Source organism: Lissotriton vulgaris, chromosome 1_1 (genome assembly GCF_964263255.1).
Source record: "Lissotriton vulgaris chromosome 1_1, aLisVul1.2, whole genome shotgun sequence".
In the NCBI taxonomy this organism is placed as follows: domain Eukaryota; kingdom Metazoa; phylum Chordata; class Amphibia; order Caudata; family Salamandridae; genus Lissotriton; species Lissotriton vulgaris.
In genome coordinates, this window is record NC_141685.1 from 58,448,167 (window position 1) to 58,470,641 (window position 22,475).

At 45.1% G+C, this 22,475-nt stretch overlaps 1 protein-coding gene across 1 annotated transcript in view; it reads left to right on the plus strand.

Moving 5' to 3' along the window:
• Window positions 1-22,475, plus strand: part of LOC147737248 (uncharacterized) — a 91,940-nt gene that overhangs the window by 16,528 nt on the left and 52,937 nt on the right. The window contains exon 2 of the mRNA XM_086921622.1: window positions 3,050-3,119. The gene's annotated coding sequence lies outside the window, so the exon portion shown is untranslated. The remainder of the gene's footprint in view (window positions 1-3,049; window positions 3,120-22,475) is intronic.

The following is a 22,475-nucleotide window of genomic DNA, read 5'->3' on the forward strand; positions in this document are numbered from 1 at the left end:
CCAATAGCGAGGACGCCGCATCAGAGGGCAACTGGTTTGAAAAGCACATGCTTCCTAGGGTGCCTGCATTCAGTTAGAGATGATGTCTGTGGGACTGAACCTCCAGAACAGTATACTTTGAGTTGATTTATATGAAGAATGTGTATACTGGACTGTCATTTTCTTCGTCATGTCTTGTGATATGTAAAATAAAACACACCCCACCGGGAGGCCAACAAATCTATCATACATTTAATGCAAAAAAATATTATTTTTTTCTTTTTTTTAAAAGTTTTCAAAAATCTTTATTGAGGAACAAAATTGTGGCAGACACAATACACCAAGCAATTCCGCAGCTCACATCAGCAAGATACAATTCAAGTCAGTCATTTAGTAACAGGCAGATTACATTGAATACATTTAATGCAAAAATAGCAAAAGGCCAAGCAAACTAACAAGTGACAATTGTCTTTGCAATGGACGAGAGCATCCACCCTAAAGCAATTTGAGTATATAATGCTAATGCTACACAATGTATTTTTACACACTTTTCTCCTAATACAAGTCAATGAAACATGAACACATGATAGAAGAGGTAGAGGGGTAATAGAGAGGTAGTAGGTTAGAGGGGTAGTAGGGTAGAGGGGTAGTAGAGGGGTACAAGTGGTGTAGAGGGGTAGAAGAGGGATATTAGAGGGGTAGTAGAGGGGTAGCAGAGGGTTAAAGGGGTAGAAGAGGGTTAGAGGGGTAGAAGAGAGGTAGAGTAGAGGTAGAAGGGTAGAAGAGAGGTTGAGGAGTAGAGGAGAGGTAGAGGGCTAGAAGAGAGGTAGAGCGATCGAAGAGTAGAAGAGAGGTAGAGGGGTAGAGGAGAGGTAGAGGGAAAGAAGAGAGGTAGAGGGGTAGAAGAGAGGTAGAGTAGCGGTAGAGGGGTAGAAGAGAGGTAGAGGGATAGACGAGAGGTAGCGGGATAGAAGAGAGGTAGAGGAATGAAGAGAGGTAGAGCGGGAGAAGTAGAAGGGTAGAAGAGCGGTAGAGGGGTAGAAGAGAGGTAGAGTAGAGGTAGAGAGGTAGAGTAGAGGTAGAGAGGTAGGGATACATAGGCAAATGAAAAGGAAGCTATCAACTTCAGAAATGTGAAAGAAAGCTCTCGTATTTTGAAAGCTGATGACCCATGAGGAGAGAGGAAAGCCAGATAGCTCCTCTGCTCGTGAGCGCACGCCCGAGCGCGTAACCACAAGCTCTAGGCCACAGTGGTAGAATTTTCTGAAGCCCACTTACTTAAAGTCTCGCCAGTGCAGGGCATGCGCTGGCTCAGTTGAGACCTAAAAAGGTCGCTTTCTGACGAAGCACTACCTTTTTGCCAAATTTGGGTTAATTCCGTTCAGTAGTTTCGGCTGTAGCCTTGCACAAATTTTCCTATGGGAAATTGATTTTTTTTACTCTTATTTCTTGATTTTCTCAAAAACTACTGAACGGATTTACACCATTTTAAAAAAGGTCGCGTTCTGAACCAAGCTCTACCTTTTTTTTCCCAAATTTCAGGTAATTCCGTTCAGCAGTTCGGGCTGTAGCTTGTCGCAAAATTTCCTATGGAAATTAACATGGAGAAAACGCTTTAGCTTACGCTTTTCCGCCTCTCCTGCTAATTCCATTTATAGTTCGGAAGCTCAGACAAATGTCCCTCACTGATCTTAATAGCCCTCACATGTTCTTGTCAACCTTGGTACTCTCATCCCTAGAACTCTCAGTGGTTCCACATCAAAAGCTACATCTCACACCTTGTCTCCTCACTCCGAGCCATGGAGAAATCAGACATCCAATTCCCAGAGAACCCAACCTAGCGATTTGGCTCCTGAAGTCATAGAGTTTGGTTATTTACAACTACAACCAGACTGTATGAATATTCTCAAGGAAGCTAGAAAGCCTACTACTAGAGCATGTTATGCAGCAAATGGAACGTTTTGTTGCCTATTGTAACAACAACAATATCAATCATCTAGATGCGTTTGTGCAGAATATAATTTGTTAGCTGTTGCATTTACAGCAATGTGGATTCACTTACACATCCATTTGTTTACACCTGGGAGTCGTAGCTGCACACTTGCATAATAAACAACACCTATCTCTCTTCAGAGTACCAGTGATTAAAGTCTTCATGGAAGGATTAAAAAGGGTTATACCGCCAAGTATTCCCCCTGCTCCAGAGTGGAACTTAAACATAGTTCTTCCAAGGCTAATGGGCCCGCCTTTTGAACCAGTGCACAAATGCCAGTTACAATTCCTGTCATGGAAAGTTGCTTTCCTCAAAACGATAAACTCACTAAGGAGAGTTGATGAACTTCAGGCATTAACTATACAAGAGCCCTTCTTTCAACTTCACAACGATAGAGTGGTTCTACGTACCAATCCTAAATTTCTCCTTAAAGTAGTTTCTGTTTAGTGGCCATTCATGTGCAATATCAAATTAAAATAACATATCATTAGCATTTTCATTATTAATTTAACCATCGTAATTCTTGTATAGAATGTATGTGCTGCAATGATAATAGAGCAAAAGACACAAGATTGATGGACGGAATGCAGAACAAATCAAAACATTCACCCCCAGTCAAGAGATCTGGGTTAAATCCATCATTATTTTGCTCACCATGCCACCCCAGTTTAGATGTGGCCATATGCAAATCAGTCTTGACCCTGTGCCTCATGGGAACAGTCCAGTCCGAACTGCAATGATAATAGAAGCAGATAAAAGTAATTAGCAAAGTAAGCACATTGAACAGAATAAATAGTTCCACCATCTTTATAAAACAATGTACATATGCAAGCATATAAAAACTGTATATAGCATTTTCCTACTATGCTTTCCCGTGTGTGTGTGTCTGTGTGTGTCTGTTGGTCTCTGTGTTTCTGTCTCCCATTCCCTGTAGGGAAAGTATGTAGCTCCCCGTTGTAGAAGAGTCGGTCAAGAGGGAGCACACTGCATTGAATAATTTCTTCGTATGCACTTTTTATTAGTGTTACAGGAAATCACAATGATTGATTGTCTCTGTTATATTCTTCTTTCCCACAGGGTCTTCCTCTTCAGTCCCTTAGGTGAGCCTCGGCCACGGTCGTCCCTCGGACAAAAGGAAAAGACTCAGGTAAGTGTTTTTACTTTATGGTTTAGTCAAGGGAGGATGTGAGGGATAAATAATAGCCATGCATAAATGTGAAGGGAGGGGGTAGAGGTTGGAGCAACCAAAAGAAAAAGAGTAGCTGATGATTTCTGCTCTTCTCTTTGTTTCCGTCTCACTTATTTCCTTTTCCCTGGGTCCCTTTCACCCGTCAGCCTCCCCTCCCGTCCCTCTCTTACTCAGCCCCTTTCTAAAAACCCCGTAGAAGCCCACGCACCTGGAAGAGCCACGTCCCTCCGGGGCCATGGCGTGGTGACTCCGCGTCCTTCAGTGAGGTCTGGTCATCTGCTTCGGCTTTCCCTCCTCCGCCAGGTTCGGGTGTCCTGCTCGCCGACAAGCTGTGACCTCCCCTGGGCTCCAATTCTCTCTCTCGTAAGGCTGTTAGTCCTTCTCTGTCTTTCCGGTCTTCCCCCCAGGGTTTCTCCGCCTCGCGTTCCCGTTCCGCGTGTAGCTGTACCAACTACTGACCAACCTGACATGCTCGCCGCCCCCGCCTTTTTCAAGTGTGTATCCTCTGATGTACATCCTTAGCTTCGGCTTAAAGGGGCCGCCTGCCGATTTCCTTCTCTCCACTTCTTGATGACAGCAAAGCGGACAACTGGTAAAAGGGAACTGTGAATATAGGAGGGGAGAAATATATAAAGGGATGGCATGACACCCCTTATCCTCTATCCCATCGTCTACCAAAGGGGCTACCATACACACCCCACCCCCAGACGCACCCAAAAATAGCTTATCCTAAAAACCCACCTTCCAAAAACAAGACACCAAACAAAAGGAAAATCTTACGAGCTTCACGTGATGTCCCTAGTGTCTGATTACTGGTGTTTGTTTAGGTTTACAGGAGTCCAGATGTTACATAGCAGACCTTGTCTATGCATGCTGTGTATTTTTCATTCATCATTGTAGTATTTATGAAATCCACTCATCGCGTGCCAGAAGGGAGATGTATTTGGCTACAGTTGTTTATATAGCGCCAGACTAGATCTGGTCTGTGTCTCCTGCTCCACAGCTTGTACCCGTAAAAGTGCATCAATGTCTCCTTCCCTTGGAAGCAAATCCACTTGTATTCCAGTTTAAGCATATTTATTCTCATAGAATCACTTTCAAAATCCACTGTTCCGCAAGTAAATTCAAATTCAGTCTGCCCAGTTCATTTTGGGGGTTCTCCCTTCATCAGGGTATGCATGTGAGGAATCTATGTTGTATGTTGTGTGCGGAAAATAGTGACATAAGAATTAACTTGCAATGCAATCTAATCCTACATATACATAAATTAATAGTTTACAACATGTCCTGGTAGAGCCTAACCGCAAGTCTGCGTTTGTGTTATACCAGGGTCTTCACCTTTTCGATAGTGAGAGCTACTTCTGATCGAGGAGATTCATCCTGATCTACTGCCTTTATCACGTGGCTTAGCTAAGGGTAGATAAATGCCAAGCAACTTAATTGTGCCCCTAAGACGCCCAGTCCTGCTGCAGTGAGCACATAGCATTTGTAGCACTGGGTTAGGAAAGGTTTACCTGTAGGGCCCCTAAGCCTTTGTACCACAGTTAGGTTTACCTGCGGGACCCCAAGCATTTATAGTACTGGTAGGAACAGTGTATCAGTAGGGTCCCCAGGGACCCGTTTTGTTCATTTTATTAACGAATCCCATCTGAGAGGTGAGTGTTTCTCTGAGGGTTGTGGTCTCTTTGTCATGCAATACATGGGGTGGGATTGTTCTCTCTGAGTGAGTGTGAAGACAGAAGACTTCTATTATCTGCTGAGTTGCCCTCCTGTTCATTGGCTCCTGTCCAGATCCTGGCCCTGCTTTAACAATTCAAGATTAATGTTCAGTAGTGGCAGTCACAGTATAAGGACTGTGAGCAAGACCTGCTGTAGAGTTTTCGCTGTCCTAGGAAAAATGTCTCAATGTAGGAAAGGGCCTGTTTTGGACATGGCTAGCCTTCACTTTTTACCTGGAAAATGATATAATATTTACTGTAAGTGCACAAGGTCCCTGCCAACCAGGTCCCCTGAGCCCGATCTCCTTCCCTAAAGTGTACCTGTCGTTTCCACGATTGTCACCCCATTAGCTCACTTATAAGTCCCTTGTAAAAGATACCTCTGGGACCAAGGGCTTTGTTGTTAAAGAGGGTCTCTAAAGGCTGTAGCACAAATTATGCCACGCTAAGGGACCCCTCACCAAGCACATACATACATACTGCCACTGCAGCTGTGTGTCTTGGTGAAGACAAAACTGAAGAGTCAACATGCCTCTCATCCCTGTATGCGATGCCCATAGGGACTGTCTGAGATATAGGTAAGACACCCCTCTAGCAGGCCTTATAGTGCACGCTGCTTTAGGGATATCCCCTGCAAGGGCATATCTGCTTGAGCAGATATGCCCCAGCAATATCATTGTCGATTCCGGGATATTGCAAGTGACCAGGTAAGCTCTATAGTAAGTACATTGGCTGCACACTTGTCATTACGAGTTCCACAACTCCATGAAGGTTTCACTGAATTATGGGATATTTGGTACCAAACATCTCAGCATAATAAACCTGTGCCAATTGCAGTGGCCGATTTATTAAAAATTGCACACAGAGTGCCCCTTAGAGGGGCCCCTAAGATCTACCAATCCTTAGTGTGATCATCGACTGTCCTGAGCCAGCCTGCTACCACCAGACAGTGTTCTGTCCTCATGGAAAGAGTGCCTGCGCACTTTGAGGTCAATAACAATGCCTTTCCTGGGTGGAGGTGCTCACACCTCCCCCTAGTCAGGCAGAGCCATCTGTGGCAGGGATTTTCAAAGGCCTTTCCGCGACCCCAGCCTCTCCTGTTAGACGGAGCAAGCGATCTTCCTGTCCTCACCCCCTTTTTGGTCGAGGACAGGTGGGAAACCTTAGATAGAATAGGAGGTGTGCCCCCCGCCCCCTCTGTTAACTCCATCCCTCAAGTGCTGGAGGTGAGGTGAAGTACACTTTGTAGTGCCTACCATCTTGAAGATGGTGGGACTTATCCAATCAGGGCTAGGACTATGTCCCCTTCCCACATGAGGTGGGCATGATAAGAGGGTGTAGACACCCCTGGAAAGTGGCCCATTGGCCACTACTTTTTACTCCCTTGTAACACCCTTAAATCAAGATTTTAGGTGGCATCCTCAGACCCTGAATTTCAGCAGCCTTCTTTGCTGGTGAGGCTCTGTAGAGAACTATAATAATAAAAGGGCCACTTATAAAGCGCAATGGTTACACTTATGCAAGTGTGTTCCCGCGCTGCGGTAGAATTAGTCAGTAATCAGATGCCCACTACCCACACCCTACTAAACTTGGGGAAAGAGAAACGTTTTTAGTTTTATCCTGAAGCATCTCTCCTGGGCCTCCATCCGGAGCTCCATCGGGAGAGCATTCCATTGCTTGGCCGCTAATAGACGAAAGGACCGACCTGCCATCCTGGCTTTCTTAATGTTGGGTACGCACACCAATCCTACCCCACCTGACCTCAGCTGACGTGTGGGGATATAGGGGGTCAGGACATCCGACAGATACTGAGGGGCCCTTCCCTGCAGGATCCGATGACAGACACAAAGTGCCTTGAAAGTGACTCTTTCTTTAATCGGGAGCCAGTGTAACGCGGCCAGGGTTTCCCTAGCCAATGCTCTTCTCGGACGCCTCAAAATAAGGCGGGCTGCCGCATTCTGCACTCCCTGCAGACGGAGCATACACTTGGTTGTTGCGCCTAGATAAAGGATGTTACCATAGTCAAATCAAATCAAATCAAATCAAAATTTATTATGTTTTGGCTCTCAATGAGGGCCACATAAAATAAGTACACAATATACAGAATTTACATACCAAAAAACAAGAAGAAAAAAAAAAAACCATACAGACGAGCACAAGTAAAGTAACATATCCTGTCATTGGTTGAGTGATCATCAACATCTCCCCATGTATTATTAATAAATATCTAAAAAGCTTTTAAAAAAATTAAAAATTCTGTAGCAAAACATTACATTTGGCGGACAATAAAGAGCATGGAAAAAAGTTTTTACATTTAAAATTCCTAGTTGTAGACAAATTGGTTTTAACCATTTGAGGCGTAATGGGCGTAGTACAGTACACACAAACAAGACATGGTTACGATCCTGTACAGCATTATGACAGAGATTACACATAGGAGATACACCGTACCACTTTGCAAGGAGGAAATTTAGTGGGAGCAGATCTTGTCTTAAGAGGAACCATAACCTACGGACTCTGTGAGGAATATTCCAAGTAAGATATTGTTGGGGCTGCTTTAATATATATGTATTTAACAGAGATTGTCTTTCTTTTTTCCTTGGTTGGGCAAGCATATCCAATTTATAACACAGTTCCCAGGATGCACTTTTTAGTTTCACCTTGAGCTCCGCAGGATAAAGTAAAAACAAGGTGTTTGCATCCAGCTCTAACAAACTTACTGCTTTTCTAAAGTTTTTTACTAATAAAGAGAACTCATTGAGGTCACCCAAGAGTTCTCTTTTAATAGCTTCTCGTAGGGAACCAGTTTTACCTCTAACCAGACAGGCCACCCATCTTTATTTATTTATTTATTTATTTGCTTGTAAAGCGCCTGAGTCAATTCCCGAAGGGATATCTCTGCGCTGTTGCTTGCAATTTTGGGCGGTTTACTTTGTGAATTGAGGCTGAAGAGGGAGATAGGATGAAAAACTATGGCCTGGTAAAGAGGTAGGTTTTCAGTTTCTTCCTAAATGGTTCTGGATTCCTGATCTGTTTCAGTTCAGTGGGTAGGGAATTCCAGAGTATGGGTCCTTTGTAAGACAGGGCTCGTCCTCCCAGTCTGGCTCTTCTTATCTTTGGGACCTGTAGCAGCAGATGGTTGCTAGAACGTAGTGTACGTCTAGGGATGTATGGTACAAATTTTTCTTTTAGATATTTGGGGCTGGTACCATACAAGCATCTGTGTATCATGTTACAGATTTTAAATTTGATGCGCTGCTTTACAGGAAGCCAGTGGAGTTGGCGAAGTAAAGGGCGGGAAGGCGTTCTGGGGGGGGGGGGGGGGCATTGAGGGCCAGTCTAGCTGCTGTATTTTGGACAACCTGAAGTTTGTCTAGTTGTTCTTCATTCGCCGATAAGTATAGTCCATTGCAGTAGTCCATTCTGCCTATTATAAGAGTTTGGATAGGGGTCTTTCTATGGTTATCTGGCAGAAATGGAAAGACACGTCTCAAAAGCCCCACCACATGGAGGCAGGCACCTGCCACTTGTGTGGTGTGCTCTTTGAGCAGGAGCGCCTGGTCTAGCTTGATGCCAAGGTTTTTCGCTATAGGTTTGGGGTTAGGTACAGGACCCAACTCCAGAGGCCACCATTCTGGGGACCAAAGAAGAGTCGCCACTCCAAACAACATGACCTCGGTTTTGGTCACATTGCATTGAAGAAATTTTTTTGCCATCCAGTGTGCTACTGTTCGCATCCCATTAGCAAATGATGATAGAATTGCTGGCGTGAGAGTTTGAAAAGGGAACAGAAGTTGGGTGTCATCAGCGTATGACACCGGAGTGAATCCAAAAGATCTTATCAGATTTGCTAAGGGGGCCACATAAATGTTAAAAAGCGTGGGGCTAAGGCATGAGCCCTGTGGCACTCCCTTAGTTAACACTCTTGATGGAGAGGAGTGAGAGCCCAGTCTGACCCCTTGGGTGCGGCGAGAGAGAAAGCTTTGCAGCCATGAAAGAGCCGTTCCTCCTACTCCCGCATCACTCAGTCTTTCAAGGAGAAGTTCATGTGATACCGTGTCGAAAGCAGCGGATAAATCTAACAGCACTAGAATCACAGATTCCCCCCTGTCCAGTGACATCCTGATGTTGTCGGTCATGGAGAGGAGGGCTGATTCAGTGCTGTGATTGGGCCTAAAACCAGATTGGGATGGGTCCAGGCCTTCCGCTGCTTCGATGTATTTCGACAGGTATGTGTTAACATGCTTCTCTGTAAGTTTACTGAGGTAGGGTAGGAGGGAGATTGGTCTGAGATTTGATAGGTCAGACCAGGGTAGTGTGGTATTTTTCCGAATGGGATTAACTACTGCTTGTTTCCATTCAGTTGGTACCTGTCCTTCACTAAGGGATTGATTTATGATAGCTTGTATAGATGGGCCTAGGAAGAAGTTTAGAGGGGCCATCATTTTTGCTGGTATGAGGTCATTAGGGGAGCCAGATTTTATATGGTTGGTTTGAGGAGGGAGATCGGTGTTGGACACTGGAGGAAAGGAGAGTAAAGATGATGATTTTTTCTGTTGCGATGCAATGGGAACAGGGTTGCCACAGTTGGTGCTGGTGGTTTTCAGGATTTTATCATATATAGTGTTGATCTTACTCTCAAAAAACAGGGTATCTTACGAGGGCAATCAACCCCTGAACCCAACCGCTTCTCAGTCCGAATTCCAGCCTGCATGAGGTAACAGAGCAGGCTGTATTAAGAGAAGAGATTTTCCTTAGAACCTTTCCTTCTATTTTTTGCACAAATCCTTAGTGTTTTAAATCCACTAATTCAATTCCGTATAGGAGAGTAGCAGGTATCTTTGCTTTAAATACATCTAGGAATAGTGTGAAGTGTCTCATCCCTGTAGCATTGTATAAGGAACACAATCCCATGCCATGTGCTAGCGTTTTACGAGAGTTGTGCTCTATATGGGTGGTCTCACTTATATTTGCAGCAATGATTTTTCCTAAGAAGGTGTAGGTTTTGACCACCTCGAATTTCTGTCCACCTAATATCCAATTATAATTTTCAGACCTGCATTTTGTCTTGCCGAATATGCACATAATTTTGCTTTTTGAGGCATTGATCTTCATATAATGTGCTTCTGCAAATAGATTTAATGCATGCAGGCGGTTAGACAGGCCCTTCGGGGTTAGATCTAAAACAAGTATATCGTCCGCATACATTAGGACCGATATAGGTAATCCTCCAATTTTTGGGGCTAATCCCCCACCAGCTGCTATGCAGGAAGGTAGGTCTGCCGTATATAGGGAAAACAATATAGGGGCCAATATGCACCCTTGTTTTGAATCCATTCGGGGAAGGGATAGATTGAGAAAGACCCCTTTCACCACCTTGTAGCACCTTACACCATGTGTTGGAGTGAAGAGATTTTACCAATTCTAGTAACTGTACTGGCATGCCCAATGTAGCAAGCTTTTTCCATAGCGTTGGACGATCTACCTTGTCAAACGCCGCGGAGAAGTCAATAAATGCTACATATATACCACCACCGGGGACACGGACATATTTGTCTACAAGCACCTGTAAGGAAGTCAAATTATCAAGAGTACCGTGCTCTTTACGAAACCCTGTTTGCTGCATAGGTAAAATACCATTTGATTCTATCCATTTCATGATTAACAATAAAATACATTTAGCGAAAATTTTCCCTATTGAATCCAGAAGAGCTATTAAACGATAATTCTTAGGATTATCCCGCTCTCCCTTTTTAAATATGGGAATCAAGATACTTCCCCTCCAAGAATTGGGAACTAATCTAGAAATGAAGCATGCATGAAACACTGGAAGTAGTATCTTACTCCAGGAGGTGACATCCTGCTTGATTATAGACATGGGCAATTCATCCGGGCCCATAGCTCCGGAAGAGCGCATACTCTTTATCACGGATGCTATGGATTTCTCGGTCGGGAGTTCTATGTTATACTCTTCATTCAGGGCTAGCTCCAAATTATTATCCTCCACTCCATTAGAAACATATAGACTAGATATAAATGTTATCCAGACTTCTTCCGTAATAGAGACTGGAATGGGAGAGGTTCTCACTCCACATCCCTTCCCTATTATAGACCAGAATTCTCTAGATTTGTTATAGGCCGAGGCCTCTCTTAACCTTATCCAGAGAGAGTCTTCTTTTTCTTTTTTTCTTTTGTTTTTTAGTCTATTCCTCCTTCTTTTTCGTAAGGCTAACTTACGCTCATTTTCCCTGGATCTATTAAGGTACTGTTGCCTAACAAGTTTATTTATTTCCTTATTTAAGGATAATAATATGGGTGGAGGGAGTAGGGGATTCTTAGGATTTCTGTTTTTCTTTGCTGTCCTTGTAAGCTTCTGCAAGAGCATTTCAAAGAGCATTTCAAAGTTAAGAAATTCTGTTCCCTGCCATTCGTCTAGTTCTAATAGAGTTTGGGCAAGAATACTTTGGACATCCCTTGCAGTGCTAGAATCCCAGAAGCATCTTCCAGACTTACGATTAATAGAAATTCCTGTATTAACTAGAGACCAGGACTCAGTCACAGGAGGTCGTAATGAAATTATTATATTAACCATTTTATGGTCACTCAAGGTGGAATGAGAGATCACTATGTCCTGAATGAACGAGAACGTATCATAATCTGTGATTACGTAATCTAAGATGGATTCACCCCTGAATGACCCATGTGTAAACTTAGCTGGAGTGTCAGAAGGCATTCTGCCATTCACTATGAGCCCCTCTACCGAGCTCAGTTCCTCTAGTAAAATCTTTCCTCTTTTGTTAGTTTTTATTTTATTGGGAAATACAGATTGAGGTATATTATATGCTTCTTCCTTAGATTTGTTTCTAAATATATCTAAACTTAGGTTGGACACTTTACTATTTAAGTCACCCATAAGTAGGATATATGGAGGCTCAACAAGCTCTAACAATTGCTTTACATAAGAAAACATTCTCTTTAGAACAGAATTAAAAGTATGTGCTGGCGGTATATATGCATTTACGATTACAAGTGATGTTCGACTACCTACTAATGCCAGGTTATTAATGGTTATTACTTGGAAAAGCTTACTAGTGTCGATATAGTGAGAAAATTGCCATTGTAAGGAGTTAGATAAAAAACAGGCAATTCCCCCTTTCGCATGACCTCTATTTGAGGGTATAGCGGGGGCCTCAAAAACAAAATAATCTTTCCCCCCGTATTGTATATCTTTACACCATGTTTCTTGTACACATAGCACATCTGCCTTCAAAGAAAGAAGAAAATCCAATTTCTCAGGGGAATTATAGAGACCTGCAGCATTCCAGGAGATAATTTTTAATTGACTGTTAAAGGTGTTGAAATAGTCGTTTGTTGTTCGATGTATTGTTCGATAGAGCTCCTGGTAGCCAATTCCACTGCTGGGGGTCTTGACATTGAGAAGGAATCATATTCTCATAACATGGAAGTATCTTCGAAACCATACGCTTACCCCTTGAAACACAGATTTTTAGGTCTTTATTATGGGAAGGCAGAACGTCCTGCCTAACACCCGACTTTAAAGTTCCTTCTCTGGAGCAAGTACTAATGAAAGGTAACACATCTATCCCTCTACATTGAAAAGCTTCTGCTTGTTGGAGAACGAGATTAGCAATTATTTTTGAGCAAAATTTAACCCTTGCTCGTTGCCCATTATCACATGTTATTGCTGAAACCAGGTCAATATCACTTGACTGAATTAGTTTTAAGCACTCAATGTCCTTAAGGCAATTAAGCAACCATGATCTGTTCAAATTTAGATCCGAATCGAATAATGGCAGAAAATCCAGTGTCAAGGTATCCACCCACAGGGGAGGATCTTTCAAAGGCGGGTTTGTTGAGACCAATGTCACTTCAGATGGCAACCGAAAAATAGGGGCAGATGGATTAAGTACACTTATTACTGTAGGCTCAATTCTTGTGTCTTCATCAACTGGTGCAGGGAGTTCTGTCTCATTAACCTCGGAACACAGGACTCTCCCATTGCTATTGTTGACAGCGGGGGTATCTTTCACTACAGAACTGGTAACACAAACCACTGCCTCTTTCCTGGGAGTATCCGATGTTGAACTTTCTAAAATTTCCATTACATCAGAGGCTTCATTTAAATGTTTTTGGAATAAAATTTGCCTCTGTCTTCTCTTCGCATACTTACGGACTGGCTTCCTATTCTTTCCTTTATACTTTTTGCTTTTTTCTTTTTTCGTTCCCTTAGTACCAGATGTTACTTCGCGTTCTTTTTTCTCTTGATTAAAGATAGGGAATAAAACATTTCCAGTAGTTTGATTGCCATCTACCGGACATTCTTCCTCCATTAATTGACCTTTTGCAGTAGATTGATGTATCACCAGTGAACTTTCTTCCTTCACTATAGAGTCTTTTTCTCTTTCATTCGACATTTTTAAGGAAGTTGGGATTAGGGTCTCAGAAGGCTCATGGATATCCACCTTTAACGTCATCCCAACCACTGCATTTTTTCTTAATGAAGTATTACTGTCCATGGCATTTAGGGCAAAAGAATTAGTAGGAGGAGCTATTCCGTTCTCCATATTTTTTGCCACTAATACTTTCAAAATCTCGGTAACTGAGTCCATAATGCAGTCAGAACTCACTGCAAATTTACCTAATAGAAGTAATATAGAGGCCAGTAAATCTTCAAGAGCTATCAGAGAATCCGAAATCGGTTTTTCATTTTTTGGATAGCCAGACGTAGTATAAGCACGGATCCCAGAAAGATTTAGTTGTGGAGATTTCAACTCACTATGCATAGAAAGGATATCATTGGATGGTATAGAAGGAGTGCTACTATATAGTAGTAATCCAGAGGGCGTCGCTCTATTAGGGGTTTTGATTAGTTCAGACTGGTTCACCGTTCCCTCGCCCATATAGCGACCACAGAGTTCTAGATCAATACTGGACGGAATAGATAGTTCCACTATATCTTTCTCCGTGTGTTCAACATTCACATTATGCTGTTTTACTTCCAAATTTATTAGCAACGGATTAGGAAGATCTCCTTTAGTTGAACATGGTGGGAGAATTACTTTATTAGTATGTGGCTGACTCATCGTAGTTAGATCATGATTAAGATCAGTCACTACTTCATGGTGAAAGTCCGTTTGTGATATCAACCCTTCGTCTTTTATTAGAGGTCCTTCCGTATCCTTATTAGCAGGTTTTTCCCATATTTGCATTAGCTGCATTTGTCCCTTCAATTGAATGCTATTGTCATATTTGTTCCTCAGGGGGTTAGATCTCGTTTTTATGCATGACCTCCCCCCTAGCACTCTTCCAGAGCGTAACTTCTTTGCTGTCATAGTGCGAAAGGCTGTAACCTATATGCAGACCAATATCACCAGAATTGTATGAAATGTTTCGTAAAGTAATTAACAGACTGTCTTTAAAAAGCCAATACACAGGTAGTGCTGAAAATACTAAACCAAATGAGGGATTTGTCTCCTCACAGTTTTTTCGTCTGCAGTATGTTAATGTATTATTTATTCAACAGTAAAATGTAAATACCGGGGCCCAGCCCGGCCTACCTCGGCCCGCCCTTTGCCCGGGCTTCGCCCCGGGCGCTCCCGCGCGCGACTCGCGGGGCGAGAGGCACTCCTCCCTCTTAAGGGGCGCTCCGATGATGATGTCACGTTGGTCGCGCCACACCCGCCGGGGCAGCTGGGAAGTGTAGTCCCCGCGGCGGAGGTGGCTTGCTGCGACTTCGATGGCCGTTCCCCTCACGGCGGCGCTGGGACCACTGGAGCGGCACTCCCAGGAAGGATTGAAGGACCGAAGAGCCATTCCCCTCACGGCAGCGATTGTGTCCAGAACACGTAGTTTTGCCAAGCGTTCACCATAGTCACCAGGGCATGAACCAGAGTCTTCCTAGCCGCCACAGGGAGTAGGTCCAAGGTTTTATGCAGGACCTTCAGGATCCCAAAACAGGTACCTGCCACCCGTCTTGTTTGATAGCCTCAGGAAAGACTGGGATCTAACCAAACTCCCAGGTTCTTTGCCTGCACACAGGGCGTAGGTGACCCCCCCAAGTCCTGGGGCCACCATGCCGATGCCAACACACTGGGGCCTTACCCACCACAAGCACCTCTGTCTTGTTGCTATTCAACTTCAGGCAGTTCTTAGCCCTCCATGCAGCCAATTCTTGCATGCATGCCATGAAGTTGGAGGCAGCCGACTCCTGTGCCTGGGTCAGGGAGACCACCAGCTGCGTTTCATCGGCATAGGATACGACCCTGATCCGGAACCCCTCAGCAGTCTCCGCTACGGGAGCTACATAGAGAATAAACGCGGTCGGGCTCAGGGTCGAGCCCTGCCGCACTCCCTGGTTCAGCATGATGACCCGGAAGTAGTGTTTGCCCTGTCTCACCTGGAAGCAGTGACCCGACAGGAAAGATTTTAGGCAATTCAGGGCATTACCAGACACCCCACCCTTCCTCAGACACTACCAACGTGTGATGGGCTACAGTGTCAAAGGCGGCACTTGGATCCAACAGGATCAAGGCCACCGTTTGACCTGCATCCACAAATTGCCTGATGGATTCAGTGGCAAGAAGCAGCGCGGAATCTGTCGAGTACCCAGCTCGAAAGCCGGACATGGTCCCAGCCCTACTGCCTGTCTGCATCCCTGGATGATCCTGACCCAAAAGGCAACTCGTCTTGCAGCCCAGCGACCTCCAGAACCTTGGGAAGATTGCCTGCCTTCGATAAAGACCAAGGTCTCCAGAGAAAAGCAGACCTATTCACAAAGCAACCCTCTTCAAAGTAAAGACTCTGTTAACTGAAGAACTGCGCAGCCTGCCCCCCTGGTTTTACCTCTGCACCCAATGCCACCAGCCCGAGTCCAAGTGGCCCACCTGTTCAGCAAGGTTCCCCTGTTCTCAAGAGCCCAACTCCACCATGAGCTGACCTCTCCTGGACTCCTAGAAGTTGCCTGCAGCTTCTGCAAGAAGACCCCTCAACCGCGACGTGCACTGGTTAGCCATTTCTGACACCAAAAGGCACCCCTTCACCCGTCCATCCTGGGCCTTGCTGAAGAGGACAAAAGATGTTCCTACGTTCCTGAGCATCATAACTTACCTCAATGGCTTTTGGTTTCCTTCGATCCGGTTCCTGGCTGGAGCCTGCAGCCTTTTTCAGATTTGGCCTGCCTCCATTGCTTTTCATTGGGCACCCGAAGCTGTGTTGGCACCCTGCATCCAGCCGCCCCTGTGCCGCTAGTGTTGTAGTGTTGGTGCTGTCTTGGCCCCTGCTCAGTTTTAGCCTCAGCCCCGGAGACTGTTCCTCCAAGCCGCTGCTTCTTACCTGTAAGCACCCTCTGTCCGATTGCCCCAGTCCCCTTTAATTTGTATTCAGTGACTGACCTTGAACTTTCACCATGTACCCGCCCACCCCTTTGTCGTTTGTGGTGCACTGTTGGTGCTGAACTGAACCTTGCCCTGTACTGACCTTAACTTCCGAAGACTGGTCTTGTAAGTCAATGTTGCATATACGTATATTTAATGTTTTTTTCATCCCATTGCATAACATTGCAAAGTCTGAAAATTGCAGTGTGTCCACTTTTTATATTGAAAATTATGTATATTATTATTTATATTGCGAAATGTATTTACCTAAGACAAAGTTCTGTGGTTCTGCAAAATAAATCCAACCAAGTGTCATTTTTAGGTTTCGCCTCGCCGAAGATGCGCTCTGCGCATCTTTTCGGCGCAGGCGAAATCCTGTTGAGAACTGTAAGGTGGCTTTGTTCGGCCCTCGTCCTTGATTGGCTGGCTCCGTAAACGGAGCCTTGCCATTGGACGAGGGGCCTGTCCGTCAATGCCGGACCAGACACGGGGGCGTTCCCGACATTCTTTGGCTTTTGCCGACGTCACGGGACGCCGGGAACGCCCCCGTGTCTGGTCCGGCATTGCCGGCACTACTGCGTCTCTTCTCCTCCGTCGCCGGCCTCCAGTCTCCTCCTCCCCGATTGCATTGCCCCGTGACTGGCCGGCCGGCCAATCCTAGCGCGGCCGGCCGGAAGTGCCCGCCCCCCGCAGCCCGGGGAAGAAGGAGAGGAAGACGGTAAGCACTATGGCGGCGCCCGCGGGGAGAGCGGAGAAGTGCCTCTCCAACCTGCCGCTCTGTCTGGGCTGCCCAGCCTGTCGCTGCTTGCTCCCGTCCCCGTTCCCGTGGTGATGTTTTTCTGAAACGTAAGGAGTTTGCGTATTTTTAACCTTATTTGGTAGCACCCCATACCGCAGACAACATCCACAGTACATGATGTGAGGTTCATTCTCCTTTGGCTGCTATTTAGAGTGGATGGAGGTTATTTGAATTCCTTCTCATTTGGACACTGAAATAAGGGACCTTCTCTTCCTGTCTGCTAGGTTCCCTCACTTGGACAATATATTGGGAGAGTGGGCTTTTCTCTGACCTGTGGTTTCCTCTTTCAGGGACTCGAAGAGTCCGGGTCTCCGTGCCTTTTGTGCAGAAGATGAAGCTGTCTCTCTTGGTTTGTTCATGATTTATACCTTGTTGCTTTCCTTATCTGTCCTTAGGCAGTTCCAGGGGCACACAGACGGAGCCAGCTGCATTGACATCTCCCATGATGGCATGAAGCTGTGGACGGGCGGCCTGGACAACACCGTCCGGTCTTGGGATCTGCGGGAGGGACGGCAGCTGCAGCAGCATGACTTCTCCTCTCAGGTACCAGCCTTGCTTGAGCCATGGCTAGCTTTGTTTAACAATAAGTATGTTCTTGCTAGCCCTCCCCTCTTTCCCATCTGTTCTACATAAAAAAAAGTACTGTTATTTCCTGCCTGTTTTCGCAGGAATATTTATTTTCAAAACCCCACACACCTCTTGATTCTCATTGAATGCAATAGATGTTAAAGTCCTCCCTTTCCAAAGTCTTTCCTGATGTCCATCGCTCATTCTTTAGCTCCTGGTTCTGAGACTAGTACTAAAAAGCTAGTTCTTGGTCACTGTCCCCTCCAGGCCTGATGGTATCCGTAAGACTGCCTTTCTCACTACCTTTCTACCCCTGAAGCTTATCCTGAGGTCTGGCGCCTTGCTGATGTTGGTACCTACCTTCCTATTGTTGCCTAGTAGTTACTACCCCCGTAGTCTTGAATGTGGTTCCCTGACTATGCGCCCGTTTACTGTTGTGCCAGTCCAAAGGCCCTTCTTCTTGTTGACTATGTGTAGAAAGCAGTATAATTTTGGAGACCAAGATCTGAATACAGTGTTGTTCCTGCCGCAACACATTACCTGTACAAAAACACTTTTTGCTGCCCGCACGTGAGACCAGACCGATCTGTTCATACCTAGGTGATCGATGCCTCCATCAGAGAAGTGTTAGAGGGGCACAAAGGAACATGGAACTATTGCAGTGGCTACGATTCACAAGCAGTTGTAGGAAATTGCATGCTTGTAGCATGTCTGGCTATAGATACACAGGCACTGTGTATTCCTGTCACCTAGTATTGGGCTTGCATTTTAGCATATTGTTTTTCTTTGAAAAAGTCTTTCGAATCACAGTACATGCTGTGACTCCTTCCTTGGTAGACAATCCACATTGGTAGCAACTCTGTTAGATTTTTTTTTTCTTCACCATAGTGCTCGGACGTACCCCAAGAGGGTTTCACGTTTTGTTGGGTCCATACTGTTAGAATTAGACACTAACAAAGAACCCATCTGGAACTTCCGTTGCATTCTTCAAACATCTACCAAGGACAGACCTCCAAATTTCCAGTACCTGTATGCTAGGACCCTGCTCCTTTCAAGGTTCGCATGCCATCATTAAGCTTCAACACCGGAAAACGCAGAGAGCAAGGGGCTGATGAACAGAATCTCTCACAAAGCTGCCCCTGGTGCCAATCCAAGTTCCAGTGGTCAGACCATCAAAAGTTTGTATCTTGTGACTTTCTGGCGACCACATCGACTCCTTTTGCAAGTCCTGTTACTCCTTCCACTCCAAGAAATCTTTACGGTACCAAAGTGAGAGGCTTCATGCGCACTGCAAAAGGCACCAGCAGTCGCCCCTATCTATAAATTGAGGAAAATACTGGACAGAAAATTAAAGGCATTTGTGTGAAACTGAGGTACATCTGTCTTCCTCTGTAATTTCCTCATTGAGTCATTATGCACATTTGATAATGAGCAGTCATCTCTGGTGGCTATATTCATCTTCATGTTCAATACGTATACTCCGCGGATCAAGAAATCTGATCAGTGTAAAAGGTGATTTTACATTATGAGGATTGCTTAAACTAAAGGAACAAACCTGTATACTGCTAAGGATGTGTTTAACATTCGCTTTGAGGAAGCACTGAAAAAGGATGCCACGTAACAAGGCTGTTTTTTTTCTTTTAAACTCCTCAATTCGTGGGTGCATTTGTCCCTCTGAATATATATTATTTCTGATTTACAGATAGACTAATATAAACCATTAGAAGGCAAATAAAACTGACCATGGGATATAACTTTCAGCCTTTTGAATGTGTAGCCATCAATGTAATAGTAGCCATTACATCACTCAAGTGCATCAGTGAGCTGCAAGCGCTTACCTTTCGTGAACCTTAACTCAGGTTCATAGGGATAGGGTTGTTCCCTGAACCAGCCCTAAGTTTCTCCCCAAGGTGGCATCTCTTTTCCACTTCAATCAGACCATACATCTTCCAGTCTTCTTTCTACAACCAGACTCAGGAGCTAAAAGAACCATGCTTGTAGTGATGTTGTAGTACAATAACCCAGACACACGCCTTTAAACTGCAGCACAACCCTCTTTAATTACCATCTGCTCTAGCAATCTTTCCTTTTGCAACAGGAAGTACACAACTTAATGTAAGCCCGAAACTGCTGTCATTCTTTCCTAAATCTGCTGTAATTTTTTTTCTGAGTAACATGCAATGCTGCTTTCATGGAAGAAACGCTGTTCGCTTCGGAGCGAACAGATCTGGGTGCAGCGTTTGTTTAATATTACCCCAGTCACCCAGCCATGATAGTAAGGACTGCATATTCGTCCTAATTGTAGACTTTGTTGTGCCCATGGAAGGCATGCGTATTTATTCTGGGATTTAACATTGCATTGTAAAGTTTCTTATTTGATCAGTTCTGGTGTATATTCTGGGTTAAAACTTTGGCTGGGTCATTTTGGTGTGCTCAAAATTTGATTGCTTCCCAGGAGTGATTCTCGGATTTTAGATTTGGTGCGTGGATGCTTAGAGTGGGTAGAACAAGGTGTGTGGCTGGTCTCGGTGAGGGCTGCTACGCCTACGTCTTAGGTGTGGAGAGTTGGTGTGCGAATGCGCAGCGTGGAGGCCCACTCTGCAGGGGAGCTCAGGGTGACTGGTTTTACAGGGATGAACTGGGGCAGGGGTGAGACCCTCCAGGTCTTTGTTTGAGATGCTCATTCTATTTCTCTTTCATCCAGTCCAGTCTTGTTCTTTGCATTCTCGGGCTTATAATGAGAAAATCAGTTACAAGACCCAGAATACAAATAAAATAACTTAGTTAAAATGAACCACTTACACGAGGCAGAAGGGACCTTGAGCGATCTGGTTTTGCAGATTGCTGCTCTGTTTGGTGCAAGGTAGGTAAGGGGAGCAGAATCTTGGCAGTTCGACAGGAGTGTCAGGGAGGACACTGGAAGGAGGAAGGTCTTTGGATGACTCGGCAGAAAACTTTAGCATGACCATGTGAAACCATTCCATAGGAATGTCATTCATTTAATTGAGTTTTGTGCAAAGTGCACTTGTTACACAGTGCATCAGTGTATATCGAACCATCCTTTGTAATGGTTTCTACAAGGCATGACACGCTTGTTAATTCTGCTGTGGTCTCCTCTCAGGCTGCCTCTATCCTGTGCCCACCAGGGGCACTGGACTCGGGCTATGTTTTAAGACCAGGCTAATTTTTTATGTTTTAAGACAAGGTTAATATCCCCGCCATGGTCTTTTATTTACTCTGTTCCCCAAAGAAGACTCCTCCAAGGAAGACAGCCAAAAATTCTGCCTGTTGTTTGAGCCTTCCTGTGCACAGCTGTGCAAAGCATCTTTAGGAAAGAGGTGATCCGTGGTCCTGATGGGGCTCAATTTTTGAGGTTGACGGAAGGCACCTGGGGGCTGAGTAGGAGCCAGCATGAAATATTATTTACAGCGCTTAATGTTGCACTTTTTGCCACCAATAGGCGCTGTACATAACAGGTGTTACTATCACCCGTTTGCATGATGGTTGGGGTATCGACCTCGGAAGGATGAAACGGGGAGTTCGCCTTTCCTTGATTCTAACTGCTACAGGTTAATCAGAGAGCGAGTAAAGAGATCACATATTGTACACAAGATACACACCTGAAGTAAAGAGGTTTAACGCAGCCCGTTTGTAGTATGGGAAAATCAACTGGAAACCAAAGTAGAGAGATAAAACTTTGACGGGAGTTTTAGAAACACGTTTCTGAAGCAGACGGTTCTGTGTATGTATGCAGGAGAGAGATGCGTTAATGTAATTTAGCACATTGAACCCGCACAGACATTATGGTAATGCAGGTGTTTTTTGGCAGACATTGGTGTAGGGCCACGCTGTAACAAAGGCTGGGTGGAGGGTTCCAAATGCCAACCTTCCTTGGGGGGGATGTTTTGTGTGCCTTAGGTCACCCCTTGGTGATCCGGGCTCAGAGAGTGCGGCCTGGCTTTGTGCGTGCTGGCCGGGGTGTCGCGTAAATGGCGGCAGGTGCTGGTGGGCTGCCATGGTTGGCTGACCTCCTGAGTCACTGCCAGCCCATTGGCCACACGGAGAGCCATTTATTTCCTCACAAGTGACAGATGTGCTTGTGCCTCCGTGTGCCCCTGTTGCCTGCTTGTGCCTCAGTGTGCCCCTGTTGCCTGCTTGTGCGTCCGTGTGCCCCTGTTGCCTGCTTGTGCCTCAGTGTGCCCCTGTTGCCTGCTTGTGCCATGTGGGTGTGTGTGGAGGGCTCTGTGTGGCTGTGTGTGTGGGGAGGTTTGTGTGGCTGTGTGTGTGGGGAGCTTTGTGTGGCTGTGTGTGTGGGGAGCTTTGTGTGGCTGTGTGTGTGGGGAGCTTTGTGCGGCTGTGTGTGTGGGGAGCTTTGTGCGGCTGTGTGTGTGGGGAGCTTTGTGTGGCTGTGTGTGTGGGGGGGGCTCTGTGTGTCATTTGCGAGAGATAAAGCTAGTGGCATTGTAAATGACAATGCCATTTATTTATGTTAAAAAATACATAAATAAAAATAATGTCAAGAGCAATGCCAATAGCTCTAACTTTAACAAAGGCGAAACCATTGCATTGTAAATGCTTGTTATGAATTGGTCTCAGATTTAATCCTTGCGTGTGTGTCTCTTTTATTGCCACGGTGTGTACAACAAATGCTTACGACTACCCTTGGATCAGCCTAACTGCTCTTTCACACTCCCACAAAAGAGCGCATTAGTATTATCTACTTGAGCCTCTGTAAAGCCTTTGGGGATCCACTGGACTCTCTGCACACTCTACCTCTTTTTGGTATAGTATATAGAGAGCCAGCTTCCTACACTGGTGGCGCAGCGGTAGGGTACAG